This window comes from Pelmatolapia mariae, linkage group LG23 (assembly GCF_036321145.2).
Source record: "Pelmatolapia mariae isolate MD_Pm_ZW linkage group LG23, Pm_UMD_F_2, whole genome shotgun sequence".
NCBI classification, from domain to species: Eukaryota; Metazoa; Chordata; class Actinopteri; order Cichliformes; family Cichlidae; genus Pelmatolapia; species Pelmatolapia mariae.
Genome location: NC_086246.1, coordinates 43,277,862 through 43,294,164, shown reverse-complemented (window position 1 = coordinate 43,294,164; position 16,303 = coordinate 43,277,862). Strand labels below are relative to the sequence as shown.

At 38.1% G+C, this 16,303-nt stretch overlaps 1 protein-coding gene across 3 annotated transcripts in view; it reads left to right on the top strand.

Moving 5' to 3' along the window:
- The first annotated feature begins 330 nt into the window (after positions 1 to 330).
- clocka (clock circadian regulator a) overlaps positions 331 to 16,303 on the top strand; it is a 32,304-nt gene continuing 16,331 nt past the window's right edge. For all 3 annotated transcript variants that reach the window (XM_063466000.1, XM_065469691.1, XM_065469690.1), the window contains exons 1-2: positions 331 to 406; positions 7,991 to 8,075. The gene's annotated coding sequence lies outside the window, so the exon portion shown is untranslated. The remainder of the gene's footprint in view (positions 407 to 7,990; positions 8,076 to 16,303) is intronic.

Below are 16,303 nucleotides of genomic sequence, written 5' to 3'. Positions count from 1 at the left end.
TAAGTTTAAAGCTAGGAGAATGGCGACTGGAAAATAAATCAACGGAAAACATTTGACTTGTCCTCAAAGGCATTTTGAATCCACAGTAATCAAAATACAGAGACGTTAATCAAAAAATATTTAAAGCATGAAAAAAATTTAATCAGCTGAGCTGGAGGATATAGTTACTTTCATTTTTGGGACTTCTCTAGTAACTTTTTACGGGTAATGTAATGTAGGTAAATCTGGATTTGGATCAGGCCTCTCCAACCAGGTGTAATGTGTGTGTAAAGAGTGGATCTGTAGGGAGGTAGGCTCTCTTGGCTCCGGTTCCAGCTCCAGTGAGTCTGCCTGAGCGCTGCGCAGTCAACCGTCTGCAGCGCCACTGGCTGCAGGGATATCCCGATGAAAGAGGAGACTACTCGGGGTAAGTGTCAAATCGCAACCGTTTGGTTCCGCTCCGTAATTGTGTCGCTTTTATCCGCAGCTTCTGTGTATACTGTCGACAGACGTAAATGTGTAAACGGAACAGTTTTGCTTCGGCTTCTTTGGTGACAGAGACTGGCCAAAGGCCCGGTGACCCACATTCTTATCTAATGCTGCACGTTAGCTAGCTAGCTTCAGCTGAAAGTGGGTTGACACACATACAGTACATTGTTGCCGACGAGTCAAACGCTCGCTACCTTCTATTATAAAGTCGCGAGTCAGCGACGTACGATACAGACAGGTATGTTGTTTTATCTTCTTCTTCTTCTTCTTCTTTTTAAATCGGGTGTACATATATTCCCAGTGTGTGTCACACGTCTCGGGAAGTGTGTTAAAGTATATAGCTGTTGGTTTGTTGCTGTAATTGGCGTTAGCGAAGCAAGCTAGGTGGCGTTAGCCTCCAGGCAATCAGTACCCGGTGTGCCGGCCGGCATCACAGGCAGGAGGAGACGGACGGATACATGAGCTGTACCTGTGTTTGTCGCGTCAAGGTTCAAGCTCAGCTGATTTTCACAAACGCTACCACCGTGAATACCTCATCGGCACATATTTCTATATTTACGCGTCTTTTTTTTTTTTTTTTAAATTCAGATGTATGTCTTTTATTCCCCCCTCGGTGTTAATCTTTGTGACTCTTGTCATTTCTCTCAGATTTCGAGCCCTATATCCGCCCCGGGTGCTCCTTATTCACCTGTTCTAAAATCGATCGCGTCTCATCTTCTGTCAGTCTTGTCCAGAAGTGTCTGGACACAGCTGGATCACAGCTGGATCATAGCTTGTAGATGCTAATGAGAAACTGTGTAGTCTCATACGGGTGTCAGCAAAGCTTTACTTGCTGCGTTGCTGACACTGCTGCCTGCAAACTGAACACAGTGGAGAGCTGTGGCAGCCCTATGATATAAAAATAAAGCAAGATTTGTTTTTCTGTAATTAGAAATTGATTTTTACAGTAATTTATTCTGAGCAAGACACCAGTAACCACGCTGTATTTCTGAAATGGTCACTTCAAAGCTAAGGTACTATCTCAGACTTTTTGTTTTTCTTCCTTTTTTGTTGTCCCAGAATAAAGAGTATTTCTCCTTTTGACACTAATTGGATACACAGAAGACTTTCACTAATCAAAGTTATTTGATTCTGTTTAGTTAGTTCAGATTTAGATCTGTTTTGATACAGTACATAAACTGGTGACTAACATGCCAACCTGGCGTCTTTATACAAAAGGTATTGAAATGGTTTATACGCTTCACTTTGTGCACTCTGTTCATTTCGAGAAACACAACTGCAAATCAGTATTTATTATTTGTCACTGTCATAGCTTTTAATTGTTGGCAAATGGCATAGACTTTCACTTAAGCCTGGAAGCTGAAAAATAACTTTAATTACAATGCTGTCTGTTGTGATTAAGAACAACTAGAACCACTCTTAAGGTTGTGTGGTTTTTTTTTTTTTTTTTCCATGCTTACCCTTTATTTTTTTGCCTGTGGTAATGGGCAGTAAAAACGCACAGTGAGGGTTGGATTTCATTGTTAATCATTAAACTAATTAAACTATCAAGTTGGTATCTTCCTTTTTATCATCTTTCTATAGATATATACAAGTAACAGATATATCTATTTGGCATGATATTCATTGACCGATGAGTAACCGTGACTGTAGAGACGTACTAACCTGAAGTAATTTGGGAGCAGTTTCCCTCTTCCTTTGTTTCTCTTACAACGGAAAATGTTCTAATAATGGTCGGAAAAAAGATGGATCAAAGGCATCTTAGTGTGTGCCTTTGATTACTTTAAATGTGTCTAAATGACTTGTTGTTTTTAGAATTTTTAAGTAAAAAAAAAAAAAAAAAGAGTCCAGTATTGGTCAAGCTGTATTAACTGATAAATCTTTGGCAGCTGTGTTTACAGACGGTACAGTCTCTGTGCTCCATTTTTACCCATAAATAGCTGTTGAAGCTGTTAGCAGAGCATGGAAAAATACTTTGACACCTTTTTAGTTGCTGGCACTACATTGTGCTGCAGGTAAAAGGAGGAAGCAGAAATTTTCTCTTTCTCCACTTTCTCTCTGCTTTGGTAGATTATTTTTTACTTGTGTTATCTGTTTCTACTTGGCGTCTTAATTTAAGCATCACGTTTTTTCTACTTTATTCTAAAACCTCAACTGCACATTTACATTTACAGGGAATAAGTGTTTTGTGCGTTAGATGCTGTGGCTATTCGGCATAAAAAGCAGCAGTAGAGCATGGCAGATTTTCTTTAAATGGAGGAGGAGGAGGGACTGGCAACACCGTGAGCTATGACGGAGGTAGAGGAACACATACAGATTATATTATTACGTGCTACGCCTAATAATGTAATTACTGAACGCCTGTCATATCAAGTTTTTCTGATAGAGAGGAGCCTGTGTTGATTCAGTGCAATGTTCTCTGGCAGCTTTCAGCTATTCAGAGGACAGATAAAAGGTAATGGCACTACTCGGGCTTTATATCTATAGTTGATACTGTTAGTCAGCAGATTGGAGTGCTGTGCTGAATTTTGGAAGTTGCATTAGTCAGTTCACATTACAGAGTTTGTGTTTTGCTTGAGTAATCATTGATGCCATGGACTTGGTGCATTTGTTTTGAATGTGAACTGCACACTGTGTCAAGGATGACTACTATAGCATCGTGTCCTCAGGGTCATTTTCCTGTCAAAATCTGTGCTACAACATCCATCTATAGAATTCAAGCACCAGATTTCCATTCAGAAGCCTTTCATGCAACCCTGTCTTAGTAATATTATGTTTCTTAAGTTCTTAAGTGTCTTTGTTGCATTTTGTCAGACAAACTAATTGCTTTGTTTTCAATCTCTGCCAGAGGATGACTTCTAAAGCCTTTTTCAGATGAATCTCTTGCTTGTTGCTTTATTTTTTTTCAATTACTACAAATAATTATTGTATGAGAGTTTTGGCTGTTGATGGGTTTTACATCTGAAGTTGTTACTGAAAACAGGAGTTGATAAGTCAGCATTTAACTTGACCTAAAAACCTGAAAATTTTTGACAGGTATTTCCTCTTTTGATGTGAAATGCAGTTTCACAGTGACTCAGAGGTTTCAATTCTTTTGTAATGAGATAGATCGACTTATCATTACAGCCATTTATTATGCTGATTTCACTAGTAGGGAACCTTACTGCTGTTTTAATAATTTTTGTTGTGTCATTTGGATTGCATTGCCTGTTGAAGTTGTGTAAGATTTTGTTTCTGCTGAAATACAATATCCATCCATTAAGCTATCTATCCATTGAGCCATTTTTCTGCAGTTTATCTGCAGAGGTTTCCCTCTTCCCAGCCAACTCCTTCAGCTAATCTGGGGAAACACAAAGTGTTCTCAGGCCAGCCGAGAGATGTAATCTCTCCAACTTGTCCCGGGTCTACCCTTGGCCCTCCTTGCAGTACGACATGCCCGGAACACCTCACCCAGGCAGCAAAGTCAGATGCCCAAACCACCTAAACTGGTTTCTTTCTCTGTGAAGGAATAGCAGCTCTACACTCTTGTAAGAACTCCTTACCCTATCTCCAAGCCACCTTTCAAAGAAGACTAATTTCTTCCACTTGTATCCACAGTCTCATTCCTTTGATGACTACCCAAAGCTTATAGGGACGTAGATAGACCACTAAATCGATAGCTTCAGTTTTACGCTTAGCTCTCGCTTCACCATGACAAACTGGTGCAATGCCACAGTCAGTCTTTTAATCTCCCACTTCCCTCACTTTGAATAAGACTCCAGGATATTTGAATTTCTCCACTTGGGGCAACAACTTGTCCCTAAACCACAGTAGGTTCCTGCCGAGAATGTTTTGGCCCCTAAGGCCTGGCCACTAGATGCTCTCTCTTGAGCTACCTCCCTTGGCTCCAAGGTTGGGCCCCAGTAACCACAGTAATTTCTTTTCACAGGGTACTCGGAATCGCTCTTCATTTGTCTCCCCACCCAGGACCAGTTTGCCTTAGGAGACCCAATCAGGGCTAAAGCCCTTGACAGTATAGCCCCTGGGATCACAGGTACACAGAAACCCCTTCCACTAACATAAGATGATGATTTATCTCGGGGTGAAATAAAGTGGTATTTGTTTAAAAACAAACAAACATTTTAACTGCTAACATTTGATGTTTACACTTGATGAAGCCAGTTATTCAAAAGCTCACTAACAGAAATCAGCTACTAGATTGTTTATGTTGACTGTAATGAAGCGATATGTCACGCTGTTCTAAAGCAGGCTACGCTTTTTGTTTTTGATGGTAGTTTTAAAAAAGACTGGAGGTCAGTGGAATAATAACAGTCCACCTTTAATAAGAAGACCACATTAGAAGATCTAAATAAATTTATCACTGGTTTTTGTAGTAAATAATAATGCATTATAATAAATATGATGTAAATATTATTCTCAAAATAATTTTCAGACATCAAGATGGTGCACTGTTAAACAGTATATTTTGCTTTTGGAGTTTTATTGAAACCAACATATTAATTACCCAAAATAATGAATTATATGTTGGCTCATAATTTGTTTTTCACACAGAGCAGTGGCAAGTGAAATATTAACAAGCTCGTGAAGATTTCTCTTTGCTGTCCCCAAGCCTTTAGAGGACAATGATCTCTGACAGCAGCATTAGTTGCAGAGAAATCCTTTCGCCACACAGGATTGTTTGTGTCACACTGACCTTTCACTGAGAGCTGAGAGGATTTTTCTTCTTCATTCACAGACTTTGTCAGCAGTTGTTTCTTTGTGTGACCTAAACACTAGTTCCATTTCTTGGTAAACAATTTATCTCTTTGGCTCAGTATGCGCAGTGATATCGGAGTAATGGGAGCTGACGAGGTGCAGGGGGAGGCTTGTTTGATGTTGAACTTTTGAACTTGTAAAAATGTGTTGCTGAGATAACAACTGCATATCTGTGACGGATATAAGGACTGAACTATATACTTATATTTTTATTATACTCATTGTTTGTGCTTTACCAGAATGGATAATTAGTGAGAAGTACAAATACTTACACAGTGCAGTTTTGCTGATGTTTCAGCTTCTTTTTGCTGCTAGTAATCTGTTGGTTTTATTATGATATTATTGTAAGTTAAACATCATAAATTAAATTTAAATGCAGTAAAATCTTTAAATATACAATACAGAGCAAAGGTAACTTTTTTTGACAGCAAGTAGTTCTTGTAAAAATGAAGAAGCTGACCTACATGGAGATTAGGTGCAATTGAAAACTGTCTTAGAATGATGCTACTATGATGAAGAAAAAAATAGGTCAAGTCTACTGGGTTTTCCCTTAAAAGTGATGTTAGTATACCAGCAACTTCACTAATGATTTTGTATTTCTGAAAATGACTCGTTATTTTTTAGTAAAAGACAAAAGCACAGAGAAATGTGACAAAAACCAAATAGATGATTTGTACAAAGTTTTTTTTGTGTTGGAAAATGTGGAAGTTGATCAGTTGCCTCTTGTGCCAATGTTGCCTAAGCTGAACCCAAGTTTTTACATTGATGCTTCCAAGTCTGTACTTACACATATTTGTATGCTACTGTTTGTTTGAGGTTATGACTGTTTACACTCTGTAGGCTGTAAAAGCATCATGATTCTATTTAATGATAAGAAGTCTGTTAAATATAGACGGTAACTAGAACATCCATTCATTATTGCTGAAACAATATTATTACCTGTGGAGTCTTCCACGTGTAAAGTAAATTAAAATTTGTAATTACCAGCACTAAGTTGGGCGCCAAGCGAGATATTAAACAACTTTTGGCTGCAGCTTCACATTTTCTAGAATATACTGTTTTGCTCAGTTTCTTTCTGTTTAATTAATGCGTTTAATATTTGTAATAGTTTTTTACCAAGATATTGATTTAATTTCAGGCAAATGTGACAATTTTGTTTACGCTATTTTTTTTTTTTTTTTTTTTTAACTAATGAATTGGCAACTGAAAAATAAAAATAGTTAGTGGATACTTTTCTGTGGACAAGAAAATAGACATTCAGGCATAATATGTGACAATAATTATTGTAAGTAAGTAAAGTAAGTAAGTAAAATTTATTTATATAGTGCTTTTCACAGGTAAAAATCACAAAGTGCTTTACAACACAAGAAATGGAAATATAAAACAATGTAACAGTAAATAAAACAGCAATGTAAAACAATAAAAACAACATAAGAAGAGGAAATTAATAAAATGCTTTTCTAAATAAAAATGTCTTCAGCTGTTTTTTAAAAGAATCAATGGAGTCCGTGCAGCATAGAGACAGTGGAAGAGAATTCCACAGCCGTGGTGCCACTGTCTGAAAGGCCCGATCACCACGAGTTTTAAAATGAGTGCGCTGTACCACCAGCAGTCTCTGATCTAATGACCTTAAAGAACGAGAAGATGAATGTGGTTTCAGCAGGTCAGATAAATATTGGGGAGCTTGACCATGTAGGGCCCTAAAGGTTAGAACTAAAATTTTAAAATGGAACCTAAAACTTACAGGCAACCAGTGAAGGGAGTCTAAAACTGGAGTAATATGAGATCTTCTCTTGGTGCCTGTTAAGAGATGTGCTGCAGCATTCTGCAGTCTGAAGATGATTTAAGGCTGATTTGTTAAAACAAGTAAAAAGACCATTACAATAGTCTAAACGGGAGGAAATAAAAGCATAAGGATCTAGGAAGCTCATATGCTGCCTAATTTCTGAGACCATGTGGTCTGGAGCAATAATTAGAGTTTCTGTTTTATCAGAGTTTAGTTGGAACCATGGTTAAATTGTCATTTAACCATTGGTTGATTTCTGTCAGGCAATTGCTTAAATAAAACAATTTATAAAACTCAGAAATCCTGAAGGAACAGTATAGTTGAATGTCACCAGCATAGAGATGATAGGAGATATTTTTATAGCACTTAATAATTTGGCCTAGGGGGAATATATAAAGTAGAAAGAGAATTGGACCCAGGACAGATCCCTGAGGTACCCCACACGGCAAAATTGTTGATTCTGACGTCACATGATTCATGCAAACAGTAAAAATCTCTCAGACAAATATGACATAAACCATTTTAAAACAACACCAGTAATCCCAAACAAGTTCTTGAGTCTGTTTATCATGATACTGTGATCTAGAGTATCAAAAGCAGAGCTGATTTCCAACAGAACCAGAACTGTGTACTCTCCAGAGTCTGCTGCCATCAAGATATCACTAGATACTCTAAGTAAGGCTGTTTCAGTGGAATGCAATTTACGAGTGTGGTGCTGAACACACGCACACTCGCACACTCCTTCAGCATCACTCTTTCTTACGATGGCACAAACTAACATTCAGGTTAACATATTTTTTTATTTGCGTTATCTGTAAAGAGACCCTTTCAAAGCTGGTGAATGAAGTGTGTGTCATCTTATTTCTGCAGTGTTGTGGGAGGCTCGTGATGACCCAGATGTTTTAGCTCTGAATCAGTGATGAGACTCTTTTGTCAAAGCCACCAATTTGTAATTTTAGCTTTTTTCTTTCTGTTCAACAGGTGAATTCGGACAAGTTTTAACTACAAGTTTTAACTATATTGAGGTGGAGGAGTTGGCGAATTAAGCACCGCTCAAAGACAAAAGGTAAGACCTTTTTGGAAATTAACCACTGAATTTAGCTCTGGGTTGCAGCAGTGGACTGTTTAGAGCTTGTGCATATTCGCCTGGGTTAATTAGGCTGTTTAAAGTCTAATTCATCAGAAGCTATTACAGAGCTATTATTCGTCCATGTTTCAGTAGTGCTCTATTTTTGATTTGCAGTCTGTCATGAAAATGATGAATATGAAAATAAGAATGGTGCTGGCAGAGAATTTCAAATGAATTTGTCATGCGAAGATGCAAAGTAGTTCAGTTCTTTGACTACATCTTGCTATAACCTTAATTAACTTCAGACAAAAGCTCTATCACTACTGTTGTTATGTACACGTTGTGTCTCGTTAAGCTCTCTAAAGGTGTATTACAAGAGGCCTAGTCTGGATAAATGTAAATGTATAATCTATTGTATGTATTTATCTTTTCCTGCTTAATAGTTAACCCTGGAGAACCCATGGGGTCAGAGCCGACCCCATTGGTTTTCTAGGGAAACCATGGGGTCATTTTTGACCCCATGGGTTCTCCAGGGTTAAAACTAAACTGAAACTCTCTTTTTTTTTCATATTTTTGTCTGGATTCCTTGTGTTAATCTGTTAAATATTAATTAGATTAGGCTTAAAGTATGGGTTTAAGGTGGCCTTAACCCATAATAATTAGCTTTTGTTAAATACAGCTATGTCCGTGGCCCTACAGACATAGCTGATTAGATGCCATACTGTGGGGTAAATCAGACCCAAGATGGGTTGTTTAAATAAAAATATCAAAATCAGTGGAGAAGAACCAATGATATTTATTTTTTTTTATTGCCAGCATTCTTCTTTTATGTCATAACATTATGCACGATGTTTTTCAGCAGTTTGGTGTTATCTCAGAGTCCTTCTAGAAAAATCTAGAAGTCTTTCTAATCTGTAGGCATCTTGGAAACGCCTCCAGGCAGTTATTTGAAGCTCTTGTGTGAATCAGTAGGAGAGAGCCTGAGTATAATTTTAAAGGTCACTGTGACTTAAAAACTACATGTACAGAATCATCACTCAAATGAGATTTTTATATTAAAAAACAACAAAACAATTGTTTTGGCCCAAAATAAGGTGCAAGTTATTCTTCTACAAGACGTGTCCATAGTTTTTGACAACATCATGGTTTTATTAACAACTTGATTCAGAGCTCAGTGTCTGTGGATCATCAGACTAGACTATTATAGAATTGACTAATATATTTTTATTTTTTTGGATTTTGTATTCACCATATCACCTTATGACTCTGGTTATGCAAACGGTGACTGATATAACTTCAAGTACAAATGGGCTAGTAGCCTCTTTCTTTTCTAACTCACTGTTCTTTTTAGTGCTTGCTGTAATTGTTTCATAAGAATATGCATTATACACATTGGAAAAGACTTAATGTGGTGCAGTACATGAGGGAAAAATGTTTTATTTGCACACATCATTGACATTATTTGACTTTGTCCAGTAACGGCAAGTAAAAAATAATGTTTTATAATTATTTATTCAGTGGGGAAAGGCTTTGGATTTGGGGGTCTTTATAACAAGTGTTATTATTAGGGCTGAAATTCATAGAAATTGTATATCTAACACTATATGTGCTATCACAAGCCATGGTCATGGGATTATTAACTATTATTGCAATTTCCTCTTTAGTTTGTGTGTAGCGAAATTCTTTTATTTTCAGACTTTAAGTCACAACTGATGCTGCAATTATATGGGGAGACTTCAAATACAACTGCACATAGCTTGTTAAAAATATGTATAATCGGTGCAATTCCCATTTCAAGTAATGGCGTTAATGGCATACAAGCATTTGCCTTTATTATGGAAGTTTTGCTCAAACAAAAGTGGACAGTAGATGTTTTATAGTTTAGAAGCTGAGGGGTTGTTTAGTTTTAATCAAAATGACCATTTCTTGTTGTTCAAACATTACATTTTTATGCTAACACTGTTTAATGAAAAATGGTAAACGTGTAACATCTTCAGAGTGATTATTTTCTACCTGTAGTCAAAAGATAATATGGTTTAAAACTAACACTGGATTTTTGTACATGCATTGCAGAAATGTCCTGTTCCATTCAAAGGCTGAGCTAAAAGCAGATATGGCTATCTTTGGCTATCTCTGAAATGGAATCAAAAGATCTAAGTTCAGTCAATCAATCAATAAATGTAGTCCAGCGTAGTTAATGCCAAAGAACATTGTAGATAGACATGCCCACTGCATCCGCTTTACTTTATTTCTAATGATTAAACAATAGCTCTACTGATGTGTAAGGATGTTTGCTACATTGCATATCTACATAGGCCTTGTTAGACTTTTAGATCCCATGTCACTTGTTTGTGAGTTCTGCATGATGAATGTTGTTTAATTTAAGCTTGTGTAGTGGCAGACAACGGAAGAGTGCACTCTTTATCTGAGATTAACTGCAGTCAATAAAGAGAGATTTTGGCCAGAGCAAAGTTGTTTGGGTGTGCCCTGATATATTAATCTGTGGAAAATAATGTTGCTAAGTCATCTGGAAAAGGACAAGCGCATAATCTCAGACAGAGCAGTCAAGTAATATCATTACTTGTGCAGGTTTTCTACTTATTCAGTTTGCTCAGAGGGCTACTGCTTGTACGGTGGGAATGCAATGTTGGTTCTTATTTAAGGGGTTGTCTTCTTGTGGTCAAATGTTGGTCATATAGGGCTGCAAGTCCACGTTTAATTTTGATTGCTTTCCCCATGCTGCCAGTCGTCCTCCTGAACTCCAGTGACCCACTTGGCATCAGGATTAGGCCCCTGGCTCAGGTCCTGCTCTTCTGGGAGAGGAGGGCAGCAGTAGTCAAGGGGCCCCTGCCAACCACTGCGGCTTGTGTCTCAAAGATTCCTGTCTGTGGATTAAAAATGCAAAACAAAGACTCCTTTTGTGCTGCTGGGCCTGAGGATGTGTGTGCAGTGAGTGGAAACACAGCTGGCTGCCCTGTGTTTAGTTTGGTTGGTATAACTGTGCAGCAGACTGGTGGGCAATGTTGACAAGCTTGTGTTGTGGATTTTATTGCTTACAGGCCAAATGAGTATGACATTATTAAAACCATCGCATCTTCCACTAGCCACAGGAAGAACTGCTTTGCCTGTAAACTGAGAGAATCGCATCATTAATTGCTGTGTGAACGCCACTAGGATGTGCAGACCTTGAAGCTGCCTCTCACAGGATGTGTGACTCAGTAATTTATTCACCAAAGTGTTGTTGTTGATTTGTGTGACCTGCTTGGCAGTGAGGCTGTTGCTGTTGCTGCTTGTTAAAACTGCATAATATTATCCTAGATATTTGCTATCACTTATAGCAGAATGAACACCCTCTCTTCCTTATGGCTTTCTAAACCCTGCATTGTGTCTGTTTTGCTGAAAATTGTGTGAGAATAAAGGGTGAAGCTTACAAGCACCACAGGTTTTTAAGTGGTTGACAGACTTTCAAGAAATCTTGTTAAAGCTGTGGTCTGTGCTCCTACACCTAGGATCAATGAGAGTTCACCCATCCCCTGTTCTCAAGTATCGGGTTTTTGACAGATGATGGGGAAAACACAAAGGTTGCTATGAAACCAGAGTTCATCTACTCACCTGCTGGACAGTGTTATCTGTAGTTTGGGTTCAAAGTTTCAAAAAATGACCACTGGGTCATATTTTAGAGTTGAGAAAAGCATCCAGAGAGCCATCAAATTAGGTTTCTAACAGGCTGGAAGAATGTTCAAATCACTTGGACTTAAAGTATGAGGATTGTTTGCAAGACTGTCTGGTTTGGTGCACAGACAACTTCCTGGTTGAGTTAAATATTTAGTTTTAAACTGACTGGTATGCAGAATCTTTTGAGATGAGATTTTTTGATACTGGGTTTTTTTTTTTTCTGGTTTCTGTTTGTTTGTTGTCGAGTAGTGCCCAGACAATCACACATGGTTGGGAGAGCAAAGCGGTAGCATTGCTGAAATTGAATCATTGTTACTTTTGACAGCAAACTCTGATTTAGTCTTTTGACTAAATTGATTTGATTTTAATTTTAGTCATAATTAAGGCATCCGTTTTTTTTATTTTTAATCTACAGGGTGGGCCATTTATATGGATACACCGTAATAACATGGGAATGGTTGGTGATATTAAAGTCCTGTTTGTGGCACATTAGTATATGTGAGGGGGCAAACTCCTCAAGATGGGTGGTGACCATGGTGGCCATTTAGAAGTCGGCCATCTTGGGTACAACTTTTGTTTTCTTAATAGGAAGAGGGCCATGTGACACATCAATCTTATTGGTAATGTCACAAGAAAAACAATGGTGTGCTTGGTTTCAACGTAACGTTATTCTTTCATGAGTTATTTACAAGTTTCTGACCACTTATAAAATGTGTTCAGTGTGCTGCCCATTGTGTTGGATTGTCAATGCAACCCTCTTCTCCCACTCTTCACACACTGATAGCAACACCGCAGGAGAAATGCCAGCACAGGCATCCAGTATCCGTAGTTTCAGGTGCTGCACATCTCGTATCTTCACACCATAGACAAAGGTGCTATTTGTGAGTAGTTAATATCCGCCGAAGGGATGTTCGACTAATGCCATTCTCCAGTGACATGCGGCGAGTGCTACGCTGTGGGCTCTTGCTGAATGAGGCTAGGACAGCCACTGATGTTTCTTCATTAGTGACAGTTTTCTTGCGTCCACATTTTGGCAAATTCAACACTGAACCAGTTTCACGAAACTTAGCAAGCAGTTTGCTAACTGTAGCATGGAAGATGGGTGGTCTCGTAGGGTGTCTTGCATTGAAATCTGCTGCAATGACCCGGTTACTGCGTTCACCAGATATCAACACAATTTCGATCTGCTCCTCACGTGTTAACCTCTTCGACATGTCAATGGCTGTGAACAAAGAGATACTTGTAAATAACTCATGAAAGAATAACGTTACATTGAAACCAAGCACACCATTGTTTTTCTTGTGACATTACCAATAAGTTTGATGTGTCACATGGCCCTCTTCCTATTGAAAAAACAAAAGTTGTACCCAAGATGGCCGACTTCTAAATGGCCACCATGGTCACCACCCATCTTGAGGAGTTTGCCCCTCACATATACTAATGTGCCACAAACAGGACTTTAATATCACCAACCATTCCCATGTTATTACGGTGTATCCATATAAATGGCCCACCCTGTAGTTTTAGTCAACTAAATATCATAAGATTATAGCTGAGTTAAGCATATAATGTGTAAGTTTTGATAATAAAAGTGATCGATAATCAATCTAATAAAACCAGGAAGTCTTGGCCCAAATATTTGGTGTTAAAAGCGTCATATTCACAGGATAAGTCACTGAAAATAACTGATGGGTTTTCTGATTGTCTTGTCTAGATTACTGATGTATCTGGTTTTTATGAATGTAAAAGGTAAAAACTTTTCATTCGCATCTGTCAAGCTGCGCATCTGCAAGCAAGCATAACCGCAGACTTCTTGACTTCTTTGAATGCTTTGAAGACAGAATACTGATGAATAACACCATAACAAAAGGTCTTGTTTTAATAACATTGTGAGGGAGAAAACATTTTCATCCTGACATTTTCATTTTAAATAACCATGACAGGTGGAGCTGTCTGGGGCTTTATTGTGCATCTGTGTTAGTAGCTGCTGCTCCAGCCTGCATATGAACAAATGATTCCTGCTCTCATTAGAGTGGAATATAATCATTATACAGTTATTTAATACTGTCCAGTGTAAACTAGGGATATTCCCTGTGACTAATTTACCAGTTGTTTATTGCTATAGTCACATTAGGCATTTGGAAATTGCGGCATAACCAAAATTATTGCAAACAACTACAGAGACATGTCGCAGGCAATTTGTGCTCACCAGTGCAGACTGACTAAGATTGATTGCAACATTTTGGCAATGAATTGGATGAGAATTAATAATAAAACTTTCACCAGTCTTAGGGCTGGGCCATATTATACCGTTCACGGTAATACCGGTATAATGTTAGGCAACGATAGGAAAATGAAATATCGCGATAGAATATGGGTCAAACGCGCATGCGCAGTGCCTTTGTTTTCATACGCACATGGCCGATTGTTGAGTGAAACGGATGAACCAGAATTAGTTTGTAAAAATGGTGCCACTTCAGTGATGTGGAACTGGTTTGGTGTTTGTCCGTCAGATACACAACAAAGCACATTTTTTTTGTAGAACATGCAAGCGGGCTGTCGTTATTGCCGTATTTGTCGGACTAAGGTGCTCGTAAATCTGGGAGTAATCTGGGTCCTAAACTCCCTCCGCTTCAGGTCCCAAAGTCAAACAAACACTGCAGCATCACTAAGAGTTAAAAACTGTCTAAATTCTTTCATCTTTAATAAAATGATCAGCATTGCTGCTTTACCAGGTGTAACTATGAAGTTTAAGATCCAGGCATACATGAAAACAGAATTTATTACATTTAACGGAGTTAGAAGTTAGCAGGAAGCTAGCGGAAGTTAGCTCGCTAGTTTCGCTAGTTACCTAAGCATGATATAGCATGTTCTGACTGAGAGATTTCTGAAAAAATTCAAACGTACAGCTCTGCTATCACTTCCAACATAAATGAAGACAGGAAACTAAACAGCAGTGACGTTTGTAAGGTTACTGAAGTTGGGCTAGCTGGTATGTAATGATGTGCTACGTGATCGCTAGCGACACAGCTATGTTAGCATAACATAAACAGTGAAGCTGGAGGAATCAAGGCTAACACTTTTCCACTCAATAAAAGTTAACGTGAAGTTTCCTGGTGGTTAGAGACAAATGCAATCGCATAGCAGGATGCTGTAAACGGACCAAACTTTAGTCAGGAGAACAACTGAGATAATCCATCCACAATAGAAGGTTAGTCATTAATATACTGCAACAACATGGGAATAGAGCAGCTGTGATATAATACAGCATTAATGAATCAATGGTACAGAAGTGGAGGAAGCAAGAAGAATGAGTTGAATAAAGTTTGATTTATCTGACTGCTTTGTTTCGCTTAATGTGCCTTATAATCCCGTGCACCTTATGGTCCGAAAAATATGTATTTGGCTTTTTTATTTGGCACACTGCAGTTTAATGTTGCAAAGCAACTCTTTTTAACTTCAGTGGATATTATACATGGTTATGCTCAGGATATGTCAGCCCATTTCTACTGGAAATGCCTTTTGGTTAAACTTTCAGCAAGGAATTTGCATTTGCACTGTTAAATTTTTATATAGCTTTAATGCACATAAAAAAAACAGCTTCTTGTTTAAGTGAAAATAAATGGATGGTGTTTTTTTGTGCTAGTAAAGTTGTGGAGTTGTACTTTGTCTCGCATCAATTATATCGTCAGTTATATCGTTATCGCAAATTTTCAAATATATATCGTGATAAATATTTTTGGCCATATCACCCTGCTCTAACCAGTCTGTCTGATAGTAATTGTAGTCATTCCATGTCAGACTGCAATTGTTGTGATTGAGACAGGTTGCCCTCCACCTAGCGACCTTTGTAGTAGTTTTGTGATCGAAAGCGGGTGCCGAGAGGTTGCTGCACACTCAGAATCTCTGTGTAGTTGGTGGAAAATATTAAAAGCAATCACCACTGATGATGTTTATTTTATTTATTTAATTTTCTTTCTTGTAGAAGGAGGTTGGTGGACTACTTTTACTCTAGTTTGGTTGAGGCATAAATGAGAGAAAATTATAGAATTTTGGGCTAAAAGCCAACAAACAAACAAAACAAAATATCCAAACCCGAGGACAGTCTAATTTTTAAAATCAAACAACATCTGTACAAATCATCAGTGTATTGAAGGACCTTAAGTAACATTCTTCAGTTATAAAATTGTGTGCTTTCCTCACTGTTAACATCAACAGACCAGTGCAGAAAGTTAATACAACCACATTACATGCACATAGGAAGAGGCTGTCAGTGATGTAGGGACCAGTGACCGCAGAATGTCAGTGAAATTCAAAGACTTTCAGCGACAGCAGGAACAGTAACTTTTAATGACTAGAAGCAGCAAGTTAAAATTTTCTCTGCTCTGAGGGGGAAGTGATTGATTGATTTGTTATCTTTCGTGACATGACCACGAAAGGTAACAAAGGATACCACTGACTAACGCATAGGTAACCTTGTAAATACATTACCGGGTTACCTACACAGCTGAAGGCATTAATTCCCACTTGTGACCTACGGTTAGCATTGT